This window comes from Ursus americanus, chromosome 12, assembly GCF_024610735.1.
Source record: "Ursus americanus isolate L20-20 chromosome 12, mUrsAme1.1.p, whole genome shotgun sequence".
Taxonomy (NCBI): domain Eukaryota; kingdom Metazoa; phylum Chordata; class Mammalia; order Carnivora; family Ursidae; genus Ursus; species Ursus americanus.
This window is the reverse complement of record NC_142138.1, coordinates 33,475,810-33,489,095: the sequence shown is the minus strand read 5'-3', so window position 1 is coordinate 33,489,095 and position 13,286 is coordinate 33,475,810. Positions and strand designations below refer to the sequence as shown.

Below are 13,286 nucleotides of genomic sequence, written 5' to 3'. Positions count from 1 at the left end.
GTTCTTTAATACCGGGAGCTGTGTGAGTTTTTTCTATTGGCAGGATATTTCTTTTTCCTTCTTTCTTTCTTTTTTCTTTTTTTAACATTTCCTATCATTCTGTCCTAAGGCACTTTCCCCTCTTGCAGCTGCCACAGTGTTCCCCTCAGCACCGTGCCTTGTTTTGCTTCTCCCCATCTCAGTAGTTTCATACCTGAGGCTAATTTGTACTTCTCTCCTGTAGTTAAACCAGCTGTTTTGTAATAACATTGTTGATTTCTCTGAATGGATGGTACAGAGAGCAGTCTTTTACATTATCATAACATTTGTAAGATGTGAGCCCTAAGGGAGCTGAGAAAATCTATAGGATAAGAGAACATAAAATGTTTCTCTAATTTCAAAATGTTTTGGTAACATGGAAATGCAATAGTAAGAAATAATGGTGGTCACTTTCTTATTACTGATTCTGAAGAGTAGTGGTTGGTAGAGTCCGATGAAAAAAAAATGAATTTTGGCCCATCAAGGTTGTACATCTGTTTATATCCCAGAACAACTTGGCAGATGAAGAAAAAATTGGGAAGTGATAAAGTCAAACTTTAGCTGCTTGAACACGAAGGTATCTGTTTTTATAATCAGCGTTATAGGTTAGGAGTAAACATCAAATTGGCATTTATCTTTTCAGATTATATCCCATTTCCATTACTTCATTTATAAAATCCATATTTTTCAGCTATATGTAATACTTTTGAGCTAGATATAAAATCCTAGGCATTTTTACAATATCATCTTTTATTAGAAGGAATGACTAACATTCGGGGTAAGTTGACAATTACTACATTGATTTTCTCATGTGTCTTTCAAAAAATTAAGAATGAGAAGACTTTTGTTCTAGGCCTTAAAAGACCTAATTTTATATTATATACTGTCTCTAATATAAAAGTTGATATGGTATGGTAATTGTTATATTATCTAACAAAGTTAGTCCATTTAATTGGAAACATTTTTACATATAAACCACTATTTTTGTTTATTTTATCTCTATCACTATTTTTGACTAAGCATCAAAATGAAATATACTCCTCTTGAGTTCATGAAATGGTACAGTAAGCTCTTTTATATCATGATTGATGAATTTCTGTAAGCTGCTGCTCATCTCCTCGCATATGTTCCAGATGTTAAATATTATGAGCAATCTCTAGTACTTATAACACTAGTCAGTGTTTTAGAAAGAGACCGTTATGAAATTTTAGAGAGAAAACCCAAAACTGAGGACAGATTTAACATTTTATATTTAAAGGTTACTATCTTCTGTTAGTAAATTAGATTGTGAAAAAAATCATACAGCTAATATTTTCTTTTTAAAAAGTTGTGTTGAAAAATTGGATCAAAGTTCTCCAACAAGTCATTTGTGATTGAACAGTCAGATCTGTTACATGTGCAGGTGGAGGGTTGGTAGCTTTCTTTGACTAGAGCTTATAGGATTTTCAGCTGGTAGAAGAAAATCTCAAAAGCAAAAAGAGCAAACCCTCCTCATTTAGATTCCGTAAGAACTTGTGTAGATTGGCACATGCCAATATTAACACAATCCTTTGCCTTCCTTTAAAATTTTTATATTTTCAAGGAAATGAATGTAGACTAGCCTAGTAATTCCTCTGCAATATTTCTCAAACTTTTATATGTATCAGAATCATTTGCAGAGCTCCTTAAAACAGTTTATTGGGTCCAACCCTAGAGTTTCTGATTCAATAAGTCTAGGATGGCGCTTGATAATTTGCATTTCTATCAAGTTATAAGATAATGTTTATGTTGCTCATACAGAAACCTTTCTGGGAAGCAAGTTTATTACAAACAGAAAATAGGGAAAAATTAATTTGACCATGAAAAGCATGGTACAACTTGACAGTGAGACATATTTTCCATTTATGTTTTGTGTTTCATACTTTTTTAAAAATATTATTTAATGGCAGATATCATGTGTATAGACTGAGACCGAGGCAGGTACAACTGATTCTGGAAATAGGCTTGTTTCTTCTGTCAAGCTGTTCCCATTGGTGTTTATCTAGTTGGGAGATGATCTAGGTTTGTTGTTGCGAGGGTTGCTATCAGTGCCCCACATGCTTCACTCATCTCTAGTCATTTCTAGTGCTTAGGCCTGGAGTTCTAGGTGGTTTTTCCTCAATCGTCATGTTTTCCCTTCAGCTTTTAGCTTTTCTCCATGCCAATGCCAGCCACAGAAGGCCTTACCGCCCATGATATTTTTTATCAATCATAGAGTATCATACTCAATTTAGTATAATTCTTATTTCAAGTGCTATTTTAACAGTATATTTTTTAAATATTTTATATATTTATTTACTTGAGAGAGAGAGCAAGTGGCGGGGAGGGGTGGGGGAGAAGCAGACTCCTTACAGAGTAGGGAGCTGCACACAGGACTCCATCCCAGGACACTGGGATCATGACCTGAGCCAAAGGCAGATGTTTAACTGACTGAGCCACCCAAGTGCCCTTATTTAACAGTATATTTTAAAACTTTACAGCAAATAAGTAGTTTTGAGTCATGTTTTGTTACTCGTTTCTAATTTTATTACATCAGAGTGAGAATATACAGTTTTTTATAATACTGATTATGGCAATATATTAGGCTTTCTTGTTAGCTTGGCACACATTTGATTTTTGCGAATGTTTTGTGTTTGCTCAAGAAAAATTTGTATTTTTGGTTGGTGGGTTTATAGTTCTCCTGATGATCATTAGTTTAAACAAATTATCATATTATTTAATTTCCTATATTTTTGCTATTTTTCTTTTTATGTCAGCTTTTGAGAAGGATTTATTAAAAGTCCAGTATAGTTTTTGATTTCTGTATATCTCTCCAGTTCTCTCAATTTTTAATTTTTTTTCTTAAGATTTTATTTATTTATTTGGGATAGAGAGAGAGTGAACGAGACAGAAAGAGAGAGAGAGAACAAGCCTGGGGAGAGGCACAGGGAGGAGAAGCAGTCTCCCCACTGAGCAGGAAGCCTGGTGCAGGACTAGATCCCAAGACCCCCGGGATCATGATCTGAGAAGAAGGCGGCCACTTAACTGACTGAGCCACCTAGGCGCCCCTCTCTCAGTTGTTTTATACATTTTGAACCTATATTGTTGAGTTTATATATGCTCACAGTCTATATTTTGTGTTCTTTTGCCCCCCTTTCTAGTATATAACACCTAAATTTACCTTGTGATTACTTTCAGCTTAATTTTAACTCAGTTGATAGAAAATATACTACCCCAGTTATCTTTTTAAAGCAAAATTGACAGATCTTTTTCAATCTTTCACTTTCAAGATTTCTTCAAATTATAGGTTTAAATGTGGCTATTGTAGATAACATGTGGCTAACATTTTTCTGTGATTCAGTTTATACATAGCCTTTCTTTTCTCTGATCTATTCAGTATTTTATATTTATTATAAATATAACTATACCAATAATTATTTCTACTATACCATTTTGTGTTGTTTATTTACAATGAATTTTTCGTTTCTTTTGTCTTTCACTCTATGGTTGGAATATTCTTCTGGTTTTAAAGCCAAATGTTCTATTTCTTCTCTGCTGTGGGCTATCATTACTAATTAAAAGGCACAAGTGTGAGAATTTTCTTGTGAGTGTGTGAAACTTTCCCCTGCCTGTGTATCCTGTCTGAATAAGAAAAGAACCTTGGCCTGCAGTCATCTCTGATCTCTTCTCTTCTCATAGCCATTCTCATATTATTTCTTTTTTTTTCTCTTAGACTTATTTATTGCTATTTTATTACTAGAATACAAGCTTTTGCTTGCTTCCTTCCTTCCTTCCTTCCTTCCTTCCTTCCTTCCTTCTTTCCTTTTCCAAAAAGAGTCATGGTGTATTAAATTATCTCAGATCTTGTTTGCCTTTGATATTTATATATTTATTTTAACTACATATGATTCTTTTTCTGGTTGTACAATTAAAGGTCTTTCCTGATTCTTCTTCTCCCAACTCTCTTTAATATAAAGAAATCTTCTGTTAATCAGACTCTTACTCTGTTGAGGTTATATTTTCTCTGGAAGAAATTAGATTGTTTCTTGACTTTGATGTTTTCAAATTCACTATCTTCTTTTTGTTCATGATCTGTGTCCTTGCATTCTGAATACTATAATATTTTTTCTATTTTGAAAAATCATCTAGGCTTCCATTGATATGAGTATGGATTTCCTTCTTAGTGCTGGTACATCTTAGATGTTTTGTCTTTTTCCTTATGAGTTTGTTTTATTCCCTTAGAACTTTGCTAGTACTAGTGATAGTTACATTAGGGTAGGGGGCAGAGCCTGGGTTTCAACCCTTCTGGATTCTTTTTTGAGGTTGGGAAGTGAACATTGTGCCTTAAGAATGAGAGCCTCAAGTTTTGCAGTTTGGGCTTAATCACTTCTTATTTTACATTCCAGGCATCCCTATGCCCTAAGGAAACTAATGTATTTTCATTCCAGGCACCACTTTCATCATTCCCATGTAGGCACCTTTGAAATTAATTTCCTTATTCTTGACATGGAGAAGAGGGGAAAGAGAATTCTCAGAGATCTGCTAGATTAGGGTCTTGATAGAGGATAAAGACACTGCATAAATTTTGGTTTTGTTAGGAAAATGTAAAGGTCAGTATAAAAATGAAAGTTTAGATAAAATTTTATTTCCCAAGAAGGTGGTAAGCTGGCATCAGTTGCTGGTTCTGTCTCCTTGAGATGCAACACGCGTGACAGAGTATTATGATTCTCCAGGCTATGGTGAATAAATTACTAAAACTCTGAGGATTCCTTGGGAAGATAGAAGCTGGTTGCGTACCAGGGAACAGAAGCAAAGGAACTATCCTGGAACACATGGTTGGAGGTCATAGATGTAGGGTAGGTTGGAGAGAGATTATTCTTTTAAGTTCAATCCACCCTTCTCTCCTGTGTCCCTTCAGTGACCCCTCCCATGCATCCCCCCAACCTTCATCCCCTCTATCAGTGTCTTGGGCAGATCATTGTCCAACCAGCTAGAAAGGAGTGTCTCAAGTAAGGAGACAATAGAAATAAATCCAGGTGGGCTGACAGGTAGTCCTCTAATTGTTTCCTCCTCCCAATTTACCCAATCTAGGGCTAAACAATTATATGAAAATGTCTTCTGGCACCTGTTCTTGATGTCATTTTAGCTTAATGTCTTGTGTAAACTAAATGACTTTTCTTCTCTGGAAGACTTTTCACTCTATCTCTGAAGTTCTGAAGTTCCATTATGACATGTATTTGTTTGTATTTATTCTACCCCAAATTTGATGTTTGATTTTTATATGAGTACTCTTGTGTTCCTTTGGTTCAGATAATTCTTGCCATGATCTCTTTAAATATTCCCTTCATTTTAGTCTTCTCCCATTCCCTAGTTCTGGAATTCTATTCAGATATATGCTTAATCTGTCCCAAATTTTCACTCAGTTATTTTATGGAGCTATAAAACTCTTGTTACGTGATCAAAGACACTAGGTGATCAATTGGATCTGTATTTTTCATGGATGTATGACCCCTGGGCTGGATTCCTGTGCTTTCTAGGTATGTTGCCCAACTATCTCCTTGTTTCTGCTTCTCTCTGACACCTTAAGAATTCTCTTCCCTTCTGTATTCTATATCCTATTTCTTGCACCTTGGGCTTTTATCTTTCTTTCTTTCTTGATTTTGTGGACACGTCATCAAGCAGCACCCTTATAAAAGGTGCATTAAATGATTGAAAATGCCTTAACTTTATGCACAAGTTTGACTGATAGTTTCACTAAGCTTCTGGGTTGAAAATTATTTTTCTCTAGTGTTTAAAACATCGTGCCATTGTCTTTAATTTCTAGCGGTGCTGTTTAGAAGTGGGATGACATCTCAATTATTGCTTTGTTATGTATGCACCCTATTTTTCCTTTTTCAAAATTTTGAGAATATTTATCCATGATGTTCTGAAAACTCTGTGATGATATGCTTTGATGTAGAACTTGTTTTCATTCATTGCGCTGGGAAAATAATGGTGCTGTCATTATGAAAATTCTTACTGACCCTGGTGTTTATTTTTCATTTCTTTTTCTTCTTTCTTTTCCTTTTCTTTCTTTTTTTTTACAGCATTATGACTTTAGCTACATATATTGTGAAGCGATTATCAGAATAAATTTAATGTCTATCATCACATATAGACACACACACAAAAAAAGAAGAAAAAATGTTTTTTTCCTTGTGACGAGAAATTTTAGTACTCTCTAGCAACTTTCAAATATACCATACAGCACTGTTAACTTTAGTCATCATATTGTACATTATGTCTATAGTACTTATTTTATAACTGGAAATTTGTATCTTTTTACTGCCTTTATTCAATTCCTCCACCTCCCACATCTGGTAACCACAAATCTGATCTCTTTTTCTATGAGCTTGCTATGTTTTTGTTTTAGATTCTATGTGTGAGAGACATCATACAGTATGTGCCTTTCTCTGTCTGACTTATTTCAGTTAGCATAATGCCCTTGAGGTCCATCCATGTTGTCATATGATAGGGTATTCTTCTTTTGTATGGCTGAATAGTGTGTATGTTTATGAATATATATATATATATATATCATATTATTGCATATACAATATTTTCTTTATTCATTTGTTGGTGGACATTTAGGTTGCTTCCATGACTTGGTTATTTTAATAATGCTGCAATAAACACAGGTGCAGATATCTTTTTGATATAATGATTTCATTAATTTGAATAAATACTCAAAGTGGAATCACCAGTTTTCATTTCTGAATCATTGAGATGTTTATTTTGATTATTTTTTAATTTTAATATTTTAAAAATTATTTGTTATTACTGTGTTTTAGGATTCAAGGCCGTGGTTTAACCCATAATTTATAGGACCATCATAACCGTAAGTCATTCTATTTGGTCTCCATATTAAGTTTCCTACCTCAAACGTTAATTGTTATATTTCTGATACCTGAATCTGATTATGTAATTCCTATGCTTGACTCATTTTGAAGATTTAGAAAGTTGGCAAATTCCAAGTTTCTTTGCATAGATGACAAAAAACAATTCCTTAACATAGAAGACCCCTTATGAGATAACCCTGCTTAGCTCTTTTCTTCTTATGTGACTCAGTTTCTCCCACAGACATATTCAACTATTAGTCATATCTGAATTTTTGATGCTACTTTACAAATCACTGCCTCTCCACATTCTGCTTCCCCACACTGTACTTTCTAGATTTTGCGCAGCAAACTCCTGTTCATCAGGGAGGATTTAACTGAAGCATTGCTTCCTGTAAAGTGTGACTTGACTCTTTAAACAAGCTTCCTAATAACCTGTATGCACATCTATACTTTTTGAGGACTTTAACTTTGGCTTAAGTAGTACCTACATCATAGTAAACTGCTGTCTTTAATGAGTGCTTTTTGAGACACACACACACAAAAAAGCGATGTTTGTAAAATGAAATAAATATCAGTTTGCAAGTATATTTAATTGATACTGGATCCAAGTGGAAAAAACTCTTTACCAAGGTTATAAAATTATGAAAAATAATAAAGAAAAGTTGAAAAATGCTTCATCATATCATCTTGCTTTAAAGGTTGTCTTATGGAATAAAGGAAAATAGATATTAAAACCACCAAAAAGCTCTTATGCATACTAATTCCTAGGATTTTTTTTTTCAAATCCCAGTGAAATTGTAATTTCCCTCCCAAAAGGTGTGCTTCATTTGAACAATATTGGCTATCTGGAATAGAAATATGAGAGAAAATATAAGAACTTTAAAAAAATTAGAAATAAAGAAGAATCTGTATTGCATTTTTCAATATAAAGAATCCTGAACTCTTACATATGCACAATAATCTATCCTTATTTACTTATTAAATAGTTATTTACTTACTATTAATTATTTCAATTATTTTTCTACTTGCTATAATTTCAGGATTTTGTTAGTATTTAATAAGACAAAATTTTCTTTAAATTTGTGTATAATGACATTTCATACAGATTTTTACTTCTTGAGAAGAAAAATCTAGATAGCCCCTTTTGTTTTCTTTTTTGCTTAAATTCCATCCTTCTCTGCCTTTTTATCTGATAAGTATACTCAGATTTGACTGGTGACTTAATCCTCCTTCACTGGACACTATTGTACATAGGGTTCATGGATACTAACACTTCACAGTAAAAAATAAAAATAAAAATAAAAATAAATTGCCCAAAAATTTAAAAACAGAATGATTATAGGGGTGTCTGGGTGGCTCAGTTGGTTAAGCGTCTGACTCTTGGTTTCAGCTCAGATCATGATCTCGGGGTCCTGGGATCAAGTCTCATATTGAGTTCTACGCTCAGTGCAGAGTCTCCTTGAGATTCTCTCTGCCTCTCACCCCACCCCTTGCTACCACCCTTGCTCAAATGTGCCTGAGTTTCCCCTTTCCCTCTCTCTCAAGATAAATAAAATCTTAAAAACAGAGAGAGAATGATTATAGTTAAAAACATAGTCCCTCACATTCTCATTAGGCCAGTTTGTCTAGATTGGGACTAGCTGGGGGACACATGGACAGCATTACAGTAGAGAAAGACCTAAACCTGAAATGATCTAGGTATTTTAGGAAAAGAAGGGCAGGAAATATTGAGGCAGCTATGCCATAGTGGAGGCTCCCTGTATGGACATAGTGACCTTGTTAGAAATAGGAAACCCTCCGGAATTCAGCCTCTGGTACTGGCCTGTTCTTCCAATTAACTCAATCTGAATTGCTTAGTTGGCTCTGAGCCAGCTTCTTGCTAAGTTGCTAAAAGTGAATGAAGGAAACAAGACTTAACTGCATTTATCTCTCATAAGATAGCAGTGTTCATAGATTTGTCAAACAAGTTGTTAAATCTTTTTTAAATCTTGGGCATAAACCATGCAAGAACCTCTACATTTATAACAAATATATATATGAAGTCCTTAATATGTGCTAGTCATATGTTAGAGCTAGGAACTAAGGGTATAGCATAGCATGAAGCAAGACAGACAAAATCCCTGTCATTATGAAGCCTACATTCTCCTAAAGGGAAGCAGCATGACTATTGATTAATTAATGCATGACTAAAGGAATAATTAGTAAACCAAGAAAAATAACGTTGTAAAAATTGCTTTACACATAATTAAAATTAGGCAATGTGAAAAAAATATTACTGGGTAACTATTTGGTTAAGTGGTATACCAAAGACTACTGGTAATTACCACTATTCATATTTTCCTCTTCATTCCGGAGAAACCACTAAGCCACATTTCCCAGCCTTTCTTGTCTGTAATGTGACCATGGGACCAAATTCTAGCCAAAGGAATACGGAGAAAAACTAATGAAATCTACCTTGGACCTGGCCCATAAGAAGATCTTGTGTAATCCTCCATAAACTCTCTTCCCTAAAGGTGATATAGGCCAGATGCAGAGGCTTTAAGGGGGGAATCTCCAAGCCCCATAGGACATTGGCACCACTAAATAAAAGAAACCCCTGGAAACTGCATGGTGCACAGCAAGTCCCCCTACCATGCATGTGCATGCACACACACACACCACACTGAGTAAAATTGAACTGTATATGAGTGAGAAATCAACCATTGTGTGTGTGTGTGTGTGTGTGTGTGTGTGTGTGTGTGTGTGTGTGTGTGATAAGACTGAGATTTTGGAATAATTTGTTATGTCAGATAGTTATATAAAGATATAAATTAAAATGAATAAGAGGAGTCATCCATGTATAAATCAGGAGTTTTTCAAGGGGTATCTCGGTCAATCTATGTAAAGAAGACCAGTGAAGTAACCTGGTAGGCAATAAATTCAGAGAACTAGTGGGATTATATCACAGAATACGATTTTATTCCAAATATGACATGAGATCATTGGGTTTTAAATAAGAGAGTGATACTACAAATGCTATTTCTAAATTATCTTTTTTTGTTTTCTGGTCTTGTGAAGAGAAGTAAATTGTTAAGATACAGAATGGAGAACTATTCAGGAGGCTATGATAATAGTCCAAGTGAGAAATGAGATGGTTTGATCTGGGTGTCCTTAGTACAGACTTAAAAAAGTGAATGGGTTTTAAGTTTTGAAAGTATAATCAACAGTATTTGCTGTTGGATTGGATGTATGTCCTAGATTTTTGGCTTGGCCAACTAGTTGGAGAAAGACTAAAGAAAGATCTAGTTGAGAATGGGAAGAGTTTAAACATTCTGTGTTTCACATAAGTTTTAGATGCTTACTGCTCATGCATGTGAAGATGCAAGTAGACAACTGAATAAAGTATCTTAAGCTGAGGAGAAGACAGAGCTATAGAGAAATGTTTGGGATTTTGTGACATGTGGAATAACTGATGAGAAAGAGAATGAGTTCATGGGTGTGGAGCGTGTAGATGGAAAAGGACATAGATAAGCTCAGGAGGCACTTCAACACTTGGAAGTCAAGCCAGCAAAAGATCTCGAAAAGGACTCTTCAGTAAGTCAGGAAGAACATTTCCTGTGGAAAAATAGAGAAAACATGTTTTGAGAAAGAGGGCATGGTCACCAAGCCTTAGTGATTCTCAGAAGCTAAGTAAGGCAAAATCAGAGAAGTTACCATCAGAGCTGACGAGGATAGAGATTAATGGTATTTTTGGCAACAGTGATTTCTTCAGTTATTGGTCCCTAGACAATAGAGTGGGTTAGGATGGGAGAGTGGGAGAGAATGCTATGTGAGGACGTATGAACTGCAACAGTAACCTGCTCCCTTTAAGAACTGTAGACATGAAAGATGGTAAGGAAGTGGTAGCTGGTGGTAGAATGATGACAAAAGTGTATAGAATTTTTTTTTTTTTTTTGGGTGGCTATTCTAAAGCATGTCTGTATGTTGAAGAGAATATGGGCACATGTAGAAATTAGGGGAGAAATACCCTGGAGAGAGTAAAATTTTCAGAGTTTAGTCCTGGAGAAAGTGAGAGGGATGGTTGATAGAGTGCAGATGGGTGGTTTGACTTCTGGTGGGGACAGGACACTTCGTCCTACTGTAATAGGAGTAAAGAACAAAATTAGAAATGATTTAACCAAATAGGTGTCAGCTGAAGAGATATTTCTATTTGCTACTATCCAGATTCAGGAAGCTTCTCTGGGTCTTCCTTTATGAAGCCTCATTCCTTACTTTAAATCTGTGAATTACCTTACATCCTGCCAATAAATTCCCTTTTACTCTAGTTAACTAGAGTAATTTTCTCTGACTTAATACAGAAAACCTTAAATGATAAAATAAGTCAGTGCTATGCGAAGAAAGCCGTCTTGATGAAAATTTGGGAACCATTAAGTAGAAAGATCTCTCTATCCTAAAATATCTTCTCGAGCTTCTCCATGCCGTGGCAGAGATCCCAGCAACAGAGAATACTCATCATGGTCTTAAGGACTATGTGGTTGCAGAGAGCTTGTCACTGGTATGCACTGTAGGAGACAGTGTCAGGTGAGCAGATGTGAAGCAATGAACTAGTTATCTCTTCCCTCTCTATTTCAATAAGTAAGAAATAGTTGTCAGCCGTTACTTGGTCTCTTCTGACAAGGATAAATGTTATTTTGCATAGAAAAGCATTTTCTGCAATCATGGTTGATGTTTCAAAGTAGAAAAGTGTCAGGGAGGTGGATTTATCTAGGGCACTGGCTTTCCCATTCCTTTAGCTATGGAACTGATTCAATGAATGCAAACATGCAAAAATATGTTCTGTAAAATTAAAAAGGAGCAGTTTTGCTTGAATTAAGAATGGGTGTCCATAAGCCCTATTTTAGTCAGCCTTTTCTCTCAATCCTACCCATAGTTCTCATAAACCTTGGGCTCTACTGTAGAACACAGTTTGGAAAACTACAGATCTCTGCAGTAAAAGAAATTAATCTGTCATTTATCTGTCTGTAAGTCTGTCTACCATCTATTTATATTTATGTATTTTACAAATGCTAACATATATTTTATATGTTACAAAGTAGATTCTTTAATCATTTCTATACAAATGACAACTGAAAGTACTTAATAATTTTGCTTTTGATCATATAGTTGTGGACTATAATTTGAATGGTTTAAATACATGTTCAGACTTTAAATTAACTAGGACCCGCCAGTTCAACAAATTATATAGATCATTACGTGTTAATTGTATTGCTTTTAATTTTATTATTTCTATTATTTTTCTTTTGTGATGATGCAAAGTAGCAGTGTCCAAACAAATGTGCAGGTGCTATTATTGGACTACTTTTCATTTCAGTGATGAATAAAATTGATTCAAGCCTGTCCTTCCTTCTTTGACTGTTCAATGTTTGCAGTTCAAATTATGTGCTCATTCAGGTTATGAGTTTCTCAGATAGGGAAGGGAATTATTCAGCAAGAGTACATGAACTCCAGCCTACCAAATTAATTTTTTTTCTATAGTTGAAGATGAATATATTTGCATCCTAAGAGAAACCTTTATGTTAGCATGGACACTTATTACATAGTTATTATTTTCAAAAGAGACTATAGAAGTTAAAGGGGTTGAGAATTGCATTCTTAAAAAAATAATTAGCTATGGCATTTATTTAAAAAAGAGCTAAATCAACATGCCCACTCTTATACACAGAACCATTCATCAGAGAACAGATGGTCCCCTAAAAGTGAAACTAAACAGTTCTCGAAACATGACAATCCATTTATCTTAATGTGAACATCCTCTAGCAGATATCAAAAAACAACCGACACAGATTTATAACTTTTGGAATGTATTATACATGCACTTGAAATCCAAGAAAGAATGTTTGCATTTAATAATCTGATTCATATTGGTAAATGGCACATGAAAATATATAGTAAAACAGTGCTTAAATATTTTGATTATATTCAAAACTACATTAGTAGAAAAGATAACATTTGTCATCAATATTTCTTTAAGCGTTATATTTTGTTGTGTGGCAAAAATTATCTGAAATTCTTTTCTAAGTATCTCTACCTAGATATTTGGAATCTGGGTATCTTTTGTTGGACTGAATACTTTATATTAAATTGAACAATAAATATGTACACATTCTATTTCATCAGTTTAATTCATGCATTCATCTAATTTATTCAGCAAACAGTTATTGGATAACTGCTATGAGTTGTACCAGGAAATGGAAATAAATCAATAAATTAGGGATATCTATTTCTGCCCTTAATAATCCAATAGCATAAGAGGGAGAGACAGATCTGTAAATGTATCATAGTAATGAAGTGAAATAAGAGTTTAAAATGTAGTGGGGAATAATATGTTGGAAATATTAACTAATGTTTCTTGTT

The 13,286-nt window shown here is 34.4% G+C and overlaps 1 long non-coding RNA gene across 2 annotated transcripts in view; it reads left to right on the top strand.

Annotated features, from left to right (window-relative positions):
* Nucleotides 1-13,286, top strand: part of LOC148109168 (uncharacterized) — a 781,283-nt gene that overhangs the window by 564,589 nt on the left and 203,408 nt on the right. For both annotated transcript variants that reach the window (XR_015726202.1, XR_015726203.1), the window contains exon 5: nucleotides 6,846-6,892. This is a non-coding gene — a long non-coding RNA (uncharacterized LOC148109168). The remainder of the gene's footprint in view (nucleotides 1-6,845; nucleotides 6,893-13,286) is intronic.